The following is an 11,731-nucleotide window of genomic DNA, read 5'->3' as shown; positions in this document are numbered from 1 at the left end:
CATTGCGAGATTCTTTTGCATTATCATAAAATTTTATATTGAATTTGAATTCGCATATCAAAAGTTGAACGCTTTGAGTAAGGTCATATTAAGTTTCTTGTGTAGACAGACTTATCGGAGTGTGAAGATAGGAATTTAATTGAGTAATTGAAAATTTTGAATATCAGCAAAAAATTTTCAAAATTATACTTATAATTTGAAATAAAATTGAAGTGTTCATTTGCAAAATACTAGATTTTAGAAAAATAATAAATCTGAGAACTTAATTGGATTTTATATACTTGAAAATTATTCTTTTATAGTATAAGTAAATAAAATTGGAATGAAGTTCTGTCAATAACTAATCACCAATTGAATCTAATAACCGATTATGAAAAATTAATATGGAACTATTCAAAAGACGTCAAATAAACATCGCATGCATCATAAGAACTAAATTGAAGAGTGACAATAACAAAAAACTTGTCTACGTTATACATTATTTTATAACGGGGTGTCATTTCAGTTATATGAAGTGGGAAATATGGTTCCTGAAAAGTTCACAGATAAAATAATATACATGGAGAGAGTCATGGACGGACTTACAGCAATTAAACTCGCGTTTAACAAGGCAAAGTGGGATTATGTACCAAACATCGAATACCAAAATCTATTTCAATTTTTTTGAGTATCTAGAGAAGGTACTTCTCAATATTTTCAAAGAAGAAATCAAGCTGCTATATGGCGACATCAATGGCCACATCAGTTGTATAAATGACTTGATTAAACAATACTTTTTGACTTTTGATATGGGTTACGAACTTTGTTTGGGATTCAAAAATTGAATTTCGCACAAGGCTTTGGTTAAGTAGTTATAAATATGTATATTTCAAAGGCAAATGGCCATTTAAGAACACATCAATTTACCAATGCCGCTAAACAAATCTACTATATACAATGTAGATTATGTAGAATAATAATCCTATTTAAGGATGGTGAGTTACTCCTCAACATAGATTGCTAACGACAGATTTCGAAGTTAGCACGAAAATTGAAAATTAAAATTAAAGCAACCCATAGCATAAAGATTATAAAGATATCATATAGTCAATTACGAAAAAGGCTTGTCGCTGTTTCATTATATGAATAGACAAGATTTTCTTTACAAATAGAAAAACTGCATAGAAAAACTCAAAATTAAAGTTGATATGCCGAAACGTCTACTTAAGATTATTCAGAGTAATCTGGAGTAAGAATGAAGACGAACAAATGTCAAATTCAAAAAAGAATCTCCTAAAAACTGGACAGACGCTAATACATAAAATGCTAAACTGTGGCTTAACCAAGGCGTTAGGGGATAATTTCCCTTGTAAATATAATTTAAAGATAATGCATTGTATAAATATAGCCAAAACAAATAATTATTAATTTTTAGTATATCCCTCCCAGCTTTGGCTCTATTTTATTTACGCTGCTCCTTTGTAAGGCAACAAAATCTGTCGCTATTAAGGCAGTTATAAAACTAAATGAACTCGAAGAACTATATTTAAAAGAAAGCAGAAAAAAAATATATATGGAATTGTCGAATCACAGTATCGCAGGTCAAAATGCATTACATTCCTGATATATATCAGTAATATAAGCTGACATAGGTATACTAAAGAGCAATAAATATCTGAGTGCGAAGAGACAGATATAATGATAAACTGTCATATAGTTATAGTAAGTTTCAGTGATACAAATCTCTATCTCGTGAGTGAATTAAAGAAGCCAGCAACAGAAAGACATTCCGGTGAGTTAGTTCGCAGAAAAAGTTGAAAAACTATCGTTTTAGTTTGTCTTTCATAGCAGCTAATATATATTTCATGTCGATTAACTCACTTGTTAAAGACTGTCGATGTAAAATAATTTAATCTTTTAAAGCACCATTTAAATTCTATACCTACTTATGTGGAACGAAATAGATGCAATGTTATATGAATATTATCAAAACTTTTTGTTTTTATATTGTTGTATTATTGTAGATGTTCTTTCAAGCTTTTATTTGTATAATGTATATAAGCGATAATCTTAAAACATGTGTGTATCTTTATTGTTGTACTACCACACTTTTTTGTTGTTATTTTTAATTCCAATTATTCTTATTGTGTACTTTTGTTTTAGCTTTTCATATTTTAAAGTACCATGCACTGTCGCAATTTAAAAGTATGAATGCGAAATCGTATTTTGGTAGCAAATTTCGTCAGTTTACATAAAAAGTATGAATAAGGACGAACAGGCATTTTAATGTGTGTGCGTGTTACTCCTTTCTTCCTTTTATTTTTATTTTTATCTTCATATATACTCTTTTATTTGCATATGTCATGTGTGTATGTATGAATGAATGTATGTATCTCTGTATGTATGTGTCGTCATGAGGGAAGAGGGAACCTTTTTAAATATTTAAAAAATATGATTGCAGTACAAATAAACTCAACAAATGTACGCCATTCATACAAGTGAAGTAAAAGTAAAAACGCCATATAAAAGCGAACAATAAAAAAGATAAAATTTGTTTATTGCTATTATTTATGAACTGTTGTTGTCTTTGGTAACAAAGCGCGACATATACGGAAGGTAGGGGCGAAATTTATGCTAAAGCCTTGAATATCAATTTTAATCTTTAATTAGAAAAATGGCGAATGAACATTTGAATTTCAAGCTCATTAGGGAGTTAAAGCGTTATGTGCTGCCTCAACGAAAAATGTGTATAATATTAGTATTATGTATGCGGCAATTATGTTTTAAGGCTTTAAAGTTTTATTTTACAAAGACAAATAAAAAATGTCCTTAAGAGTCGACCTTGAAATTTTATGTAACCGCAAAAGAAAACCTCTACTCAAATGTTTTAAAGTTAATTTATCTTCTTTCTTTGCAAAGTACGTCATCCAAGGAAATGCGAGACAAAAAAGTTTTCCTTTCGTAAGTCAGTTTTTGTGCCTCATTTGATAAGCTCCCTTTTATACGAGTATCTTATGTCTATTTTAACTTTGCTCGAAAAATGTACTTTGTGTTGCTGTAACTGCCGTTTGCAGTATATTAACTTCCTTTTCTACCATATCCAATCAAATTAATGAACGTTTTTACTGCTACTGACAACTTCAACTTTGAAAGAGAATCAACCGTATGAAAAGATTTAAGAAATAATATAATTATCCACAACTATATATCTATGTACGCATATATTATACATATTATGCTTGTATGTGATTTTTGAAAGACATATATGCTTCCTTTGAAACTTGCACTGTTAAGAAGAAAAGAGTTATAATTTTTAATAGCGCTTTTTTTTTATATTTCCGTACTTACGTTATAAAATTTAATTTTCTAGATATGTACGTTTATAGTGAAATACATACATATGTACAAAATAAATAAACTTTAATCATTTATGTAGCTCAAGTAACTGATAAGGTCTGCACTTCAAAATGTATAACATAAGGTATATATATAATGTTCAACAATCAAATGAACTGTAAATTAATTTCAATAGGTTATTAGAAAATGACTGAACAGATAATTATATATATTTAACAGATATTAACAGATATAATTAAATAAATAAAATAAAATGTAAATAAAATGTAATAATAAAATAAATAAAATGTGATTAAGTTAAAAGTTATTTAAACTAACTTACATTAAAAGTTGAATATTAGCGGTGTTCATGAAACAGCACAAACTTTAGTTATGTATCTTTAAGTATCTATCTTCATATATGTATTTGAAGTTAAGTGTCGTTAAATATCTATCTTCAGATATGTAACTTTAAATAGTGTCTTTAATAATATGTATCATGATGATATGTTACAAAAAACATAAGCGGTTGAGCATATACAGTTGAATTACAATATACATACATATATTTTTTTTGTGAAACAAACGAATGCATTTTTCTGGAGAAGTGTCAGGGTTTCAGTAAAGAAATTTATCGTAAAAACCTTGGAAGATGGCTAAATATATTCCAACATTAAACGATCCTACGAAAGGGTTCATTACAGTATACAAAAATTAAAGCTAATAAATGAAATTTCATTCTAAATTTAAATTGCCGTTGATTTGTACGGGGTCTAAAGCATGGAAAGTGGCACATACTCTTCATCTATTTCAAAATGATGAGATTATTCAGAGTGACTATCTCTTTTTGGTCATTGGTGTATAGGAACTCACGCAGAGAAACTGCGTATTCCCTATAACTCTCACTGCAGAAGTTGTAGAAACCCGCAGGAGAAAGAAACAATAATACATTTTCTCTGTGAATGCCCAGCTCTAGCATCCAGAAGATATAGGTTCTTAGGAAAATACTTTTGTGATAGTTTATCAGACTGCTCAATGGTGAAGACAAAAGACCTATTAAATTATTTAAATTCAGTGGGATGGATTTAGTCACTACTCTTCTATACTAGGGTTCTTGCGAGGAATGTGGTAACAAAACGGCGAAAAATCGCTAATTGAGGTACATTTGAAGTTATCTTATGACCTGCCACTGCAACCAACCAACCAACCATCTCTTTTAATAACGTATTTTCATATTTTTTTTATTTTTTTTATTATTTATTGAATTTAAAGGGTTTCGAATAGCAACAAAGAATGGACAAACACAAAATTTTAGTTTATGTATTTAAATTTCGCAGACTATAAAACACTGTTTCGAGTATTGCCGAGTATTCAACATCAGTGGTCTTGGGAAATATTCGAATTTCTGAGATAATTTCACAGGCACGAGTTCTAAGCGGTTAGCTTATAGATACATTTAACAGATATCTGAAGCAACATTTCAGTAGTAATTATATCACATCCAGGCGATTTCTTTAATTTAAGTTCAGCATTAAAATTTTTTAAGTTCGAACTCAAAGACGTGTGGAATTTCATTACATATTAGTGAGAAAGGAGAATCCATATTTAGAGAGATAGAATCAAGATAACTACTATCGTATTTTTTATTGTAAAAACGTTAGATTTGTCGCGATTATCTGTTTTCATATGAACACACTTGATTTCTAATATAAAACCTTTAAAACTTTTGTGTGAACTACAAAAGTTAATTTTCTTTAAGAGTTTCAATAATAATTTTTTTAAGATGTTACATCAATAATAATATATAATATGTGAAATCAAAGTAAATTGTAGAAATCAATCAATTTCATCAATCAATTAATTTAAATGCAAGTTCTTAATATATAAAATGAAATTGACCAAACAATTTTAGATTTCATTTTTTAAGTGATCTTATAATTTTTTTTTGTGCTTATTTAAAATCATTTGAAGTAAAATAAATTTAAATAAATTCACTCAATTTAATTTATTTAAAAACATTACCTATACGCCGCATATATATTCGATAAAATCATAGTAAATTGTAATGAACTCTGGTCGGAGTTGCCTGACTGCCATTTCTGGCATCGCAAACTGGCACTCACTCTCACACACACACAAACAAATTTTGAACAAAAGTAACATTAAAATGCAAGCAGAGTTGCCGTAGGAACGAAATTCGTATTCAATTCAATTTTTGCATTTTTTATTTTATTACACATTTTTTATTTTTATTTTAATATCATTGAAATATTTATGCAAAACTGAGAAAAGCATCATTTAGGGTCAAATATACTCGAACATTGAAATTCAAATTTTGTCTCATGTTGCTTATCATGTGCACGTTGCCTCCAATTGCATACTTCATTGCACATGCAAAATGTAGAACGTGCAGCAGCGCACACTATTGTACTCTAACCACCTACAACAAAAAAGATTCTTAATCCAAATTTCAACAAAAAAAAAGAAAAAAAATAGAAATAAAATAAAAAAATTTTACAAGATAAAATTTTCCAAAAAAAAGTCTATATATATTTCACATAAAAGAAAAACCATAGTCTTTTGTTAGTTACAAAGGATATACACATATATAGTATGTATGATATGTATGCGCATCTATTTTAGTCTTATCTTTACCGATATTTTGGCTTTTGTGTATATTTTTATATGAATTTCCAATTTTCTTTCAAAAACGAAGATACATTTTCTTTGTTCATTGTTTAATTTTTCTTTTTTTTTTGGCTAAATAAAATCTTTGCTTCAAAGGAAATGCTTTAAGGATATGCAATGGAAAATGTGTGTTTATTTATAAACGTCAATGTCTAGTAGTATATTTGTACTATTTTTAAATTACTTGGTATAGTATTTTTAAACATATATCTCTTTAAGCAGCTCATTCGAGATAATTATATAAATAAAGTATAAAGCTAACGAATAATAGACTTAAATCTTTAAAGTGACTTATTTTTGCCATTAATTTGTTATCTTTATTTAATAACAATTACGGTTGTTGTTTATTTTTATTAAAACAGCAATAGAAAAAATTGTACGATATTTTAGCTATGAGATTTGTTTTCAAGTTCACAAATAAATTAGTAATCAAACACTTGAAATCATTTTTCGGATTCCTTTCAATTAAATTTTGATACTCGTGTATGTGCAGTAAAATTGTGTGAAATTATATTGAGAAGTGTGAACGTGCAAACACTTCATAAATATCACTCATACGCCATGTAGATTGCATGTCAATGCTATGTGTAATTGGTATGACATTACAGACTAAATTATTTACGCACAAATAAATGTGACCTTATAGAAATAACGAGCAATTACATTTACACGCTTCATTAATAGAAGCCTCAACCTTGTTGATAAGTAAATATTTTATTTGAATGAACATTAAAGTGGCAAACTGTTTAACTATAATTACTTACCCATATGATTGAGGAGCTTGTACTCAGTTAAGAGCGGTTAAAATTTGTTATTCATAAACTGTCAAGAAAAAATAATTCACTTAAATATTGCAACATTTAATTTTATTATTATTAATTTTTATTATATTACAATTACATTATAATTATTAATCAGAATTAGAGAAAAGTTCTTCGTAAGATCTTTGGTCTTCTAGGAGTTGGCGACGACTACCGCATACGAATGAGTCAAGAGCTGTATGACCTTTATCACTACATCGATATAATTCAGCGAACTAACATCCAGCGGCTTCGCTGGCTTGATCATGTTGTGGGAATGGATGAAGATGCTCAAGCGAAAAAGTTATTTGAAGCAGTTGTTGGAGGAAGACCGTGTCTGCGGTGGAATGATCAAGTGTAAGGAGCACTAACCGCACTTGGTGTATGAGACTGGAGGAGGCCCATATGCAGTAGACGCGCCTGGAGAGAGATGCTGCGTCAGGCCGAAACCCGGTAATGGGTTGTTATGATCACATGGGACGATTACTATTAATTTATATTGAACGTGTCATATCAATAATATCATATTCATGTGGGTAGTTAGAAATCGCTAAAAAGGTGGGGTAAGCAATGGACAGTAACAATGGACATCATATAAAAAACCAAAAAAAAAGTCACTAAAAAACCAAAAAAAAAAGTCCACTAAAGACTTATTGCTTTTCTTAGTATCTATTATTATATATACTATACTAATAAATCTTATTAGAAAAGAAGGTTTTCACATTAAAATTATATCACAAGTCTATATCTTCAGCATTAGTCTATTAGTTTTAAATATTATTCCCCATTATCTTATAGACCCTCTTTTAATTAGGAAATATTATATGACGTCATATGCATCCATTGCTGCTTGAATGATGAAATTTCTAACAAAATTAATTAATTAATTAACTATTAATAATAGTTCACATAAACTAATTTTAAAAAATATTAACTACAATAGAATGAAAAACAAATACATAGTTGTCATCAAATAGAATTTCTGACGTTTAGATTATGAATAGTAATAGACTATGAAAATATTTATGCTATATTATAAAAATAATAAAGTATATTCATATATATAAATTATATTATGACAAATAATATTGTTATTATTATAATAGATCATTTTTGTTTTCTGTCAAATGTTTTATTATGCAATTAGTAAGAAAAATAGCTAGAGACATATAGATGATAGGAATATAGATGCATTATTCTTCAATAGCGACTTTAAGGTTTTATCGTTTAAAGTTATTATCACAGGCAACAACAATGATGTAGTTAAAAAATAAGTAATTCACAAAAGAAATCAGACTGACAAGACTGACAGTGTAAATGACTACAGACCATATCTTCTTAAGAAACAAGTGATACTAGGTTTATATTACAATTTTGAGAAAAATTTAAGAATTACTAAATTTTAAATCTTCAAAAAGCAATAATATATAATATGTATTATGTGCATATTAGTAATGGTTTAAAAATTAGATATATGAATATTTACATATGTTTCTGTATTAATGACGAGAAATTTGATGTAAATTTAATATTTTCATTAAATAGTATAAAAATTGTCAAAAAGAAAATACAACTCAATGAATGTTATACTGATAATGATGATGATGACTATTTACTTCGATTTTTACATTAAGCTGTGTGAAGATAAAGATCTTAAAACTATACATTATCAAACGAAGATTTCTACAACTAAAATCTTAGAAACCCTTTTTTCAAACTGGCACATGTTATAGTATCTTAATAAAAGAATGTGTTTTCAAATTAATTACATATGTGTAATTTTTATAAGTGAATTCAGTGTTTAAATATTTTATTTTTTTATTATCAAATAAATTATTAACTTTTGCACAGACATTGCAAACTGAGAAAATATTCTAAATGGACATTTATATAAGCTTCCGTTTATTTATGCGCAAAATCACATTGATACACGTTTATCTACATATTTTTATTGTATTTAATGCTTATTTTATGCATCGGCGGTCTACTCCTGTTTCAGAGTTTTATTATAGCTAATACATAAACAACGTTTTCTGGCTTTACTAAGCCAACTAAAAAATTGCATGCAATAAATCGCCGAAGGCTTCAATTGTCCGACTAAGCCTTGCTCTTACTGGAAACACATTTTTATCCTATTTTATGTTGTAGTTTTCACTTTTATATAACATAACAGAAAAACGGAAGTGTAAAAAGGATGTAACATATGTACTTCCTCTTACCTGTGTGTTAGCAGCTTTGATCCTTTCACATTGTTTTGCTTAAAGTTAATTTTATGTGCCAGTCAATTACTCTAAGGAGAATACAGATACATTCATTTGTTCATTTACTTATAAATAACCAAGTAAAATAATGTTACGTAACAAGTAATTTAATTTATTAATCAGAGGTGCTTTAAATATTTAAGAAATCGATGTAAAATATTGTGTTAATGAATTAGTACATTAATGAATTGAATCTGAAATTTGCTGAACACAATCAAAACATTACACAGAAAACTAAATTTTTTGTGTATATCAAAAAAAAATTATACTATTAGAAACAAGTAAGTGTGCTAGACTCAATACTCTCCATATATCACATCCGAAAGTCACAAAATGAGATTTGCTACTGTAACTGATTACCAGGACATACTATCACATAAGAGATAACCTTGTACGCAAACGTGCAGCCATAAATTAGTTTCGACTATCAGTTAGTGTCGAGGTATAAACATACTAATCAATACCTGTTTCCTCATAATATACTTTTATTTTTTCAAAAAAGCACAAGTTAGATGGTAATAGAAACCTATTTGCGCTAACATAAAATAAATCTGGTTATCTTTAAATCTACTCAAAACTAGGAAACTTGTAAACTTAAATATGCTTGTCATCGAAAATATATTATATCACTTGTTGTCTGCCATTGAGAAATAGGTAGACATGCACACAGCCTTGGTGTTTTAAATGTCTATATCTGCGGCCTCTGCTTATCTGATTACCAAATTCTTACATATTCTTTAGATGTTCTACCTTAACAAATGGTATGGCTACGATTCATGAAAAATTCATTTTGGAGAACGCAACATAACTCTCAGAACCACATGTCGGAAGACTTATAAAATTGTCAAAAACAAGGTGAAAGGGATGTAGGTAGCTCTTCGCTCAAGAACCGTTCAGGAAATCAATTGACGAAGAGAAAGCATATCTTAAAAAAAAAGACCTAGGTAAATCTAAGAATCCTTTATTAGCTTGTCTACGTGACGTCTGCCCTTTAAAGTATCTATTTTAAAATTTTAACAGTTTTTTTTAAAGATTTTTTTATAACTCGAAAATCAAAATTTGTCTATCTATTAAAGCTTGGGATGTTGAAATTGAATTAAGTTTCTATTATTTTCCATTTATGGAGCACTCGTACAGTAACTTCTCTTTAAAGTCAACTTGAGTTGTTATTAAGAGAATGAAAATGCATTCAAAAATTGTTCAAAAAATAATATTATTCCATCAGTCTTATTGTAAGATTGTACGATGCATATACGTATACATGCAACTTTTTATTGAAAACTCAGCAAAAATGTGAAGGATGCAGCATTAAATCAATGTCTGTTAAAGACTTTGAGCTTGTTGTATTCAAATTGTACTTAAGAAACAAAAGCAAGTATTCGAATTGTCCGTATTTTTGTTTAAATATATATAAATAAAAACAATTGCATACTTTCACTTCATCTCACTATATGCACAAAAATCAACTTTAAAGTCAGCTGCCAACTTTTAATTCCTCAACTGCATTTTTGCCTTTATTTCGTACTGCTTTCATCTTTCATCTTTAATCAACGTAAATTAATTACATTTTTTGCTCTTGGTCTTCGAGCTGTCAACAGCAACACTGTATGCAAAAATGTTATTGAAACTTTTGTGAGTCTTGGCTGCTTCAAGAGCAAAGCCGAACCGAACCGAGCCAAGCCACACCAAGCCGTGCCATGCCAGACTATATTGTGTCTGCATTTGTGTTGTCTGCTATGCCGGCTTTCATGGGTAATCGATGGAAGTGGCAAATTCTACAGCAGCAGCAATGAAGATAAAGGTCAGCTTCGCTCCCAATTCAATAATGAACAATCTTTGATATATAGATGCGACGCATTTGTGTCATTACTCTTTGGTTTATTGTTTAAGGAATAGCACGGCACAAAGCGAAGATACTCAACAAATAGGAGGCGACAGTCTAGCTGCCACACTAGAGCAGCACAAAAAACTAAAGTATAGTTGTGCATAGTGATTTAGTATGCAATGGAACGGTATTGAGAATAGCGAAAATTTAGTGGAAAGTACTTAGAACGACGGCAGTGTTCATTGTGCGTCACTTGACGTTGTTAGCCTCTAAAGTTTTTAATTAAAATGAGTAGAAATATTTTAAGGTATTTAATAAGTGAGTAAGGTAAGTTGCTGACAAGGTCTTGTGGAGTTAACATACTGTACATATTAATGTATATATCAAGTATTTCTTTTCTTAAAATAGGTATAGACAAAAATCGTTTTAATATTGCATCTCGTACAAATAACAAATAAGAGGTACTAATAAGTACTTTGATTGGAATATTTAAGGTAAAAACGAAGCTATTTTGCTAATTGTTCTCCATTAGGTCTGCCACTGTTTTTCTTTTAAGCTGTCTAGGTAGTGCAACCGACTGGAGAAGACTGGATGCTGTAACGTTGATTTATGTTTTCAAACGCTGTTTCTGAGCAACGGCACACCTTTTAGCCACTTCGTCGACTGTTGGCATGCCAAGATCACGATGAAGATCACTGTTTCTAATGTAATATGGAGCAATTAAGAGGTAACGTAGTACTTTATTTTGAAAGCGCTGGATAGTTGCAATGTGTTTCTTGCTGGCACAACCCCAGAATTGTATGTCATAAGTCCAAGCCGGCTTCAGTAATTGTTTATAGACC

Source organism: Teleopsis dalmanni, chromosome 2 (genome assembly GCF_002237135.1).
Source record: "Teleopsis dalmanni isolate 2A chromosome 2, ASM223713v2, whole genome shotgun sequence".
NCBI classification, from domain to species: domain Eukaryota; kingdom Metazoa; phylum Arthropoda; class Insecta; order Diptera; family Diopsidae; genus Teleopsis; species Teleopsis dalmanni.
The sequence above is the reverse complement of the archived record's forward strand: the minus strand, read 5'-3'. Positions refer to the sequence as shown.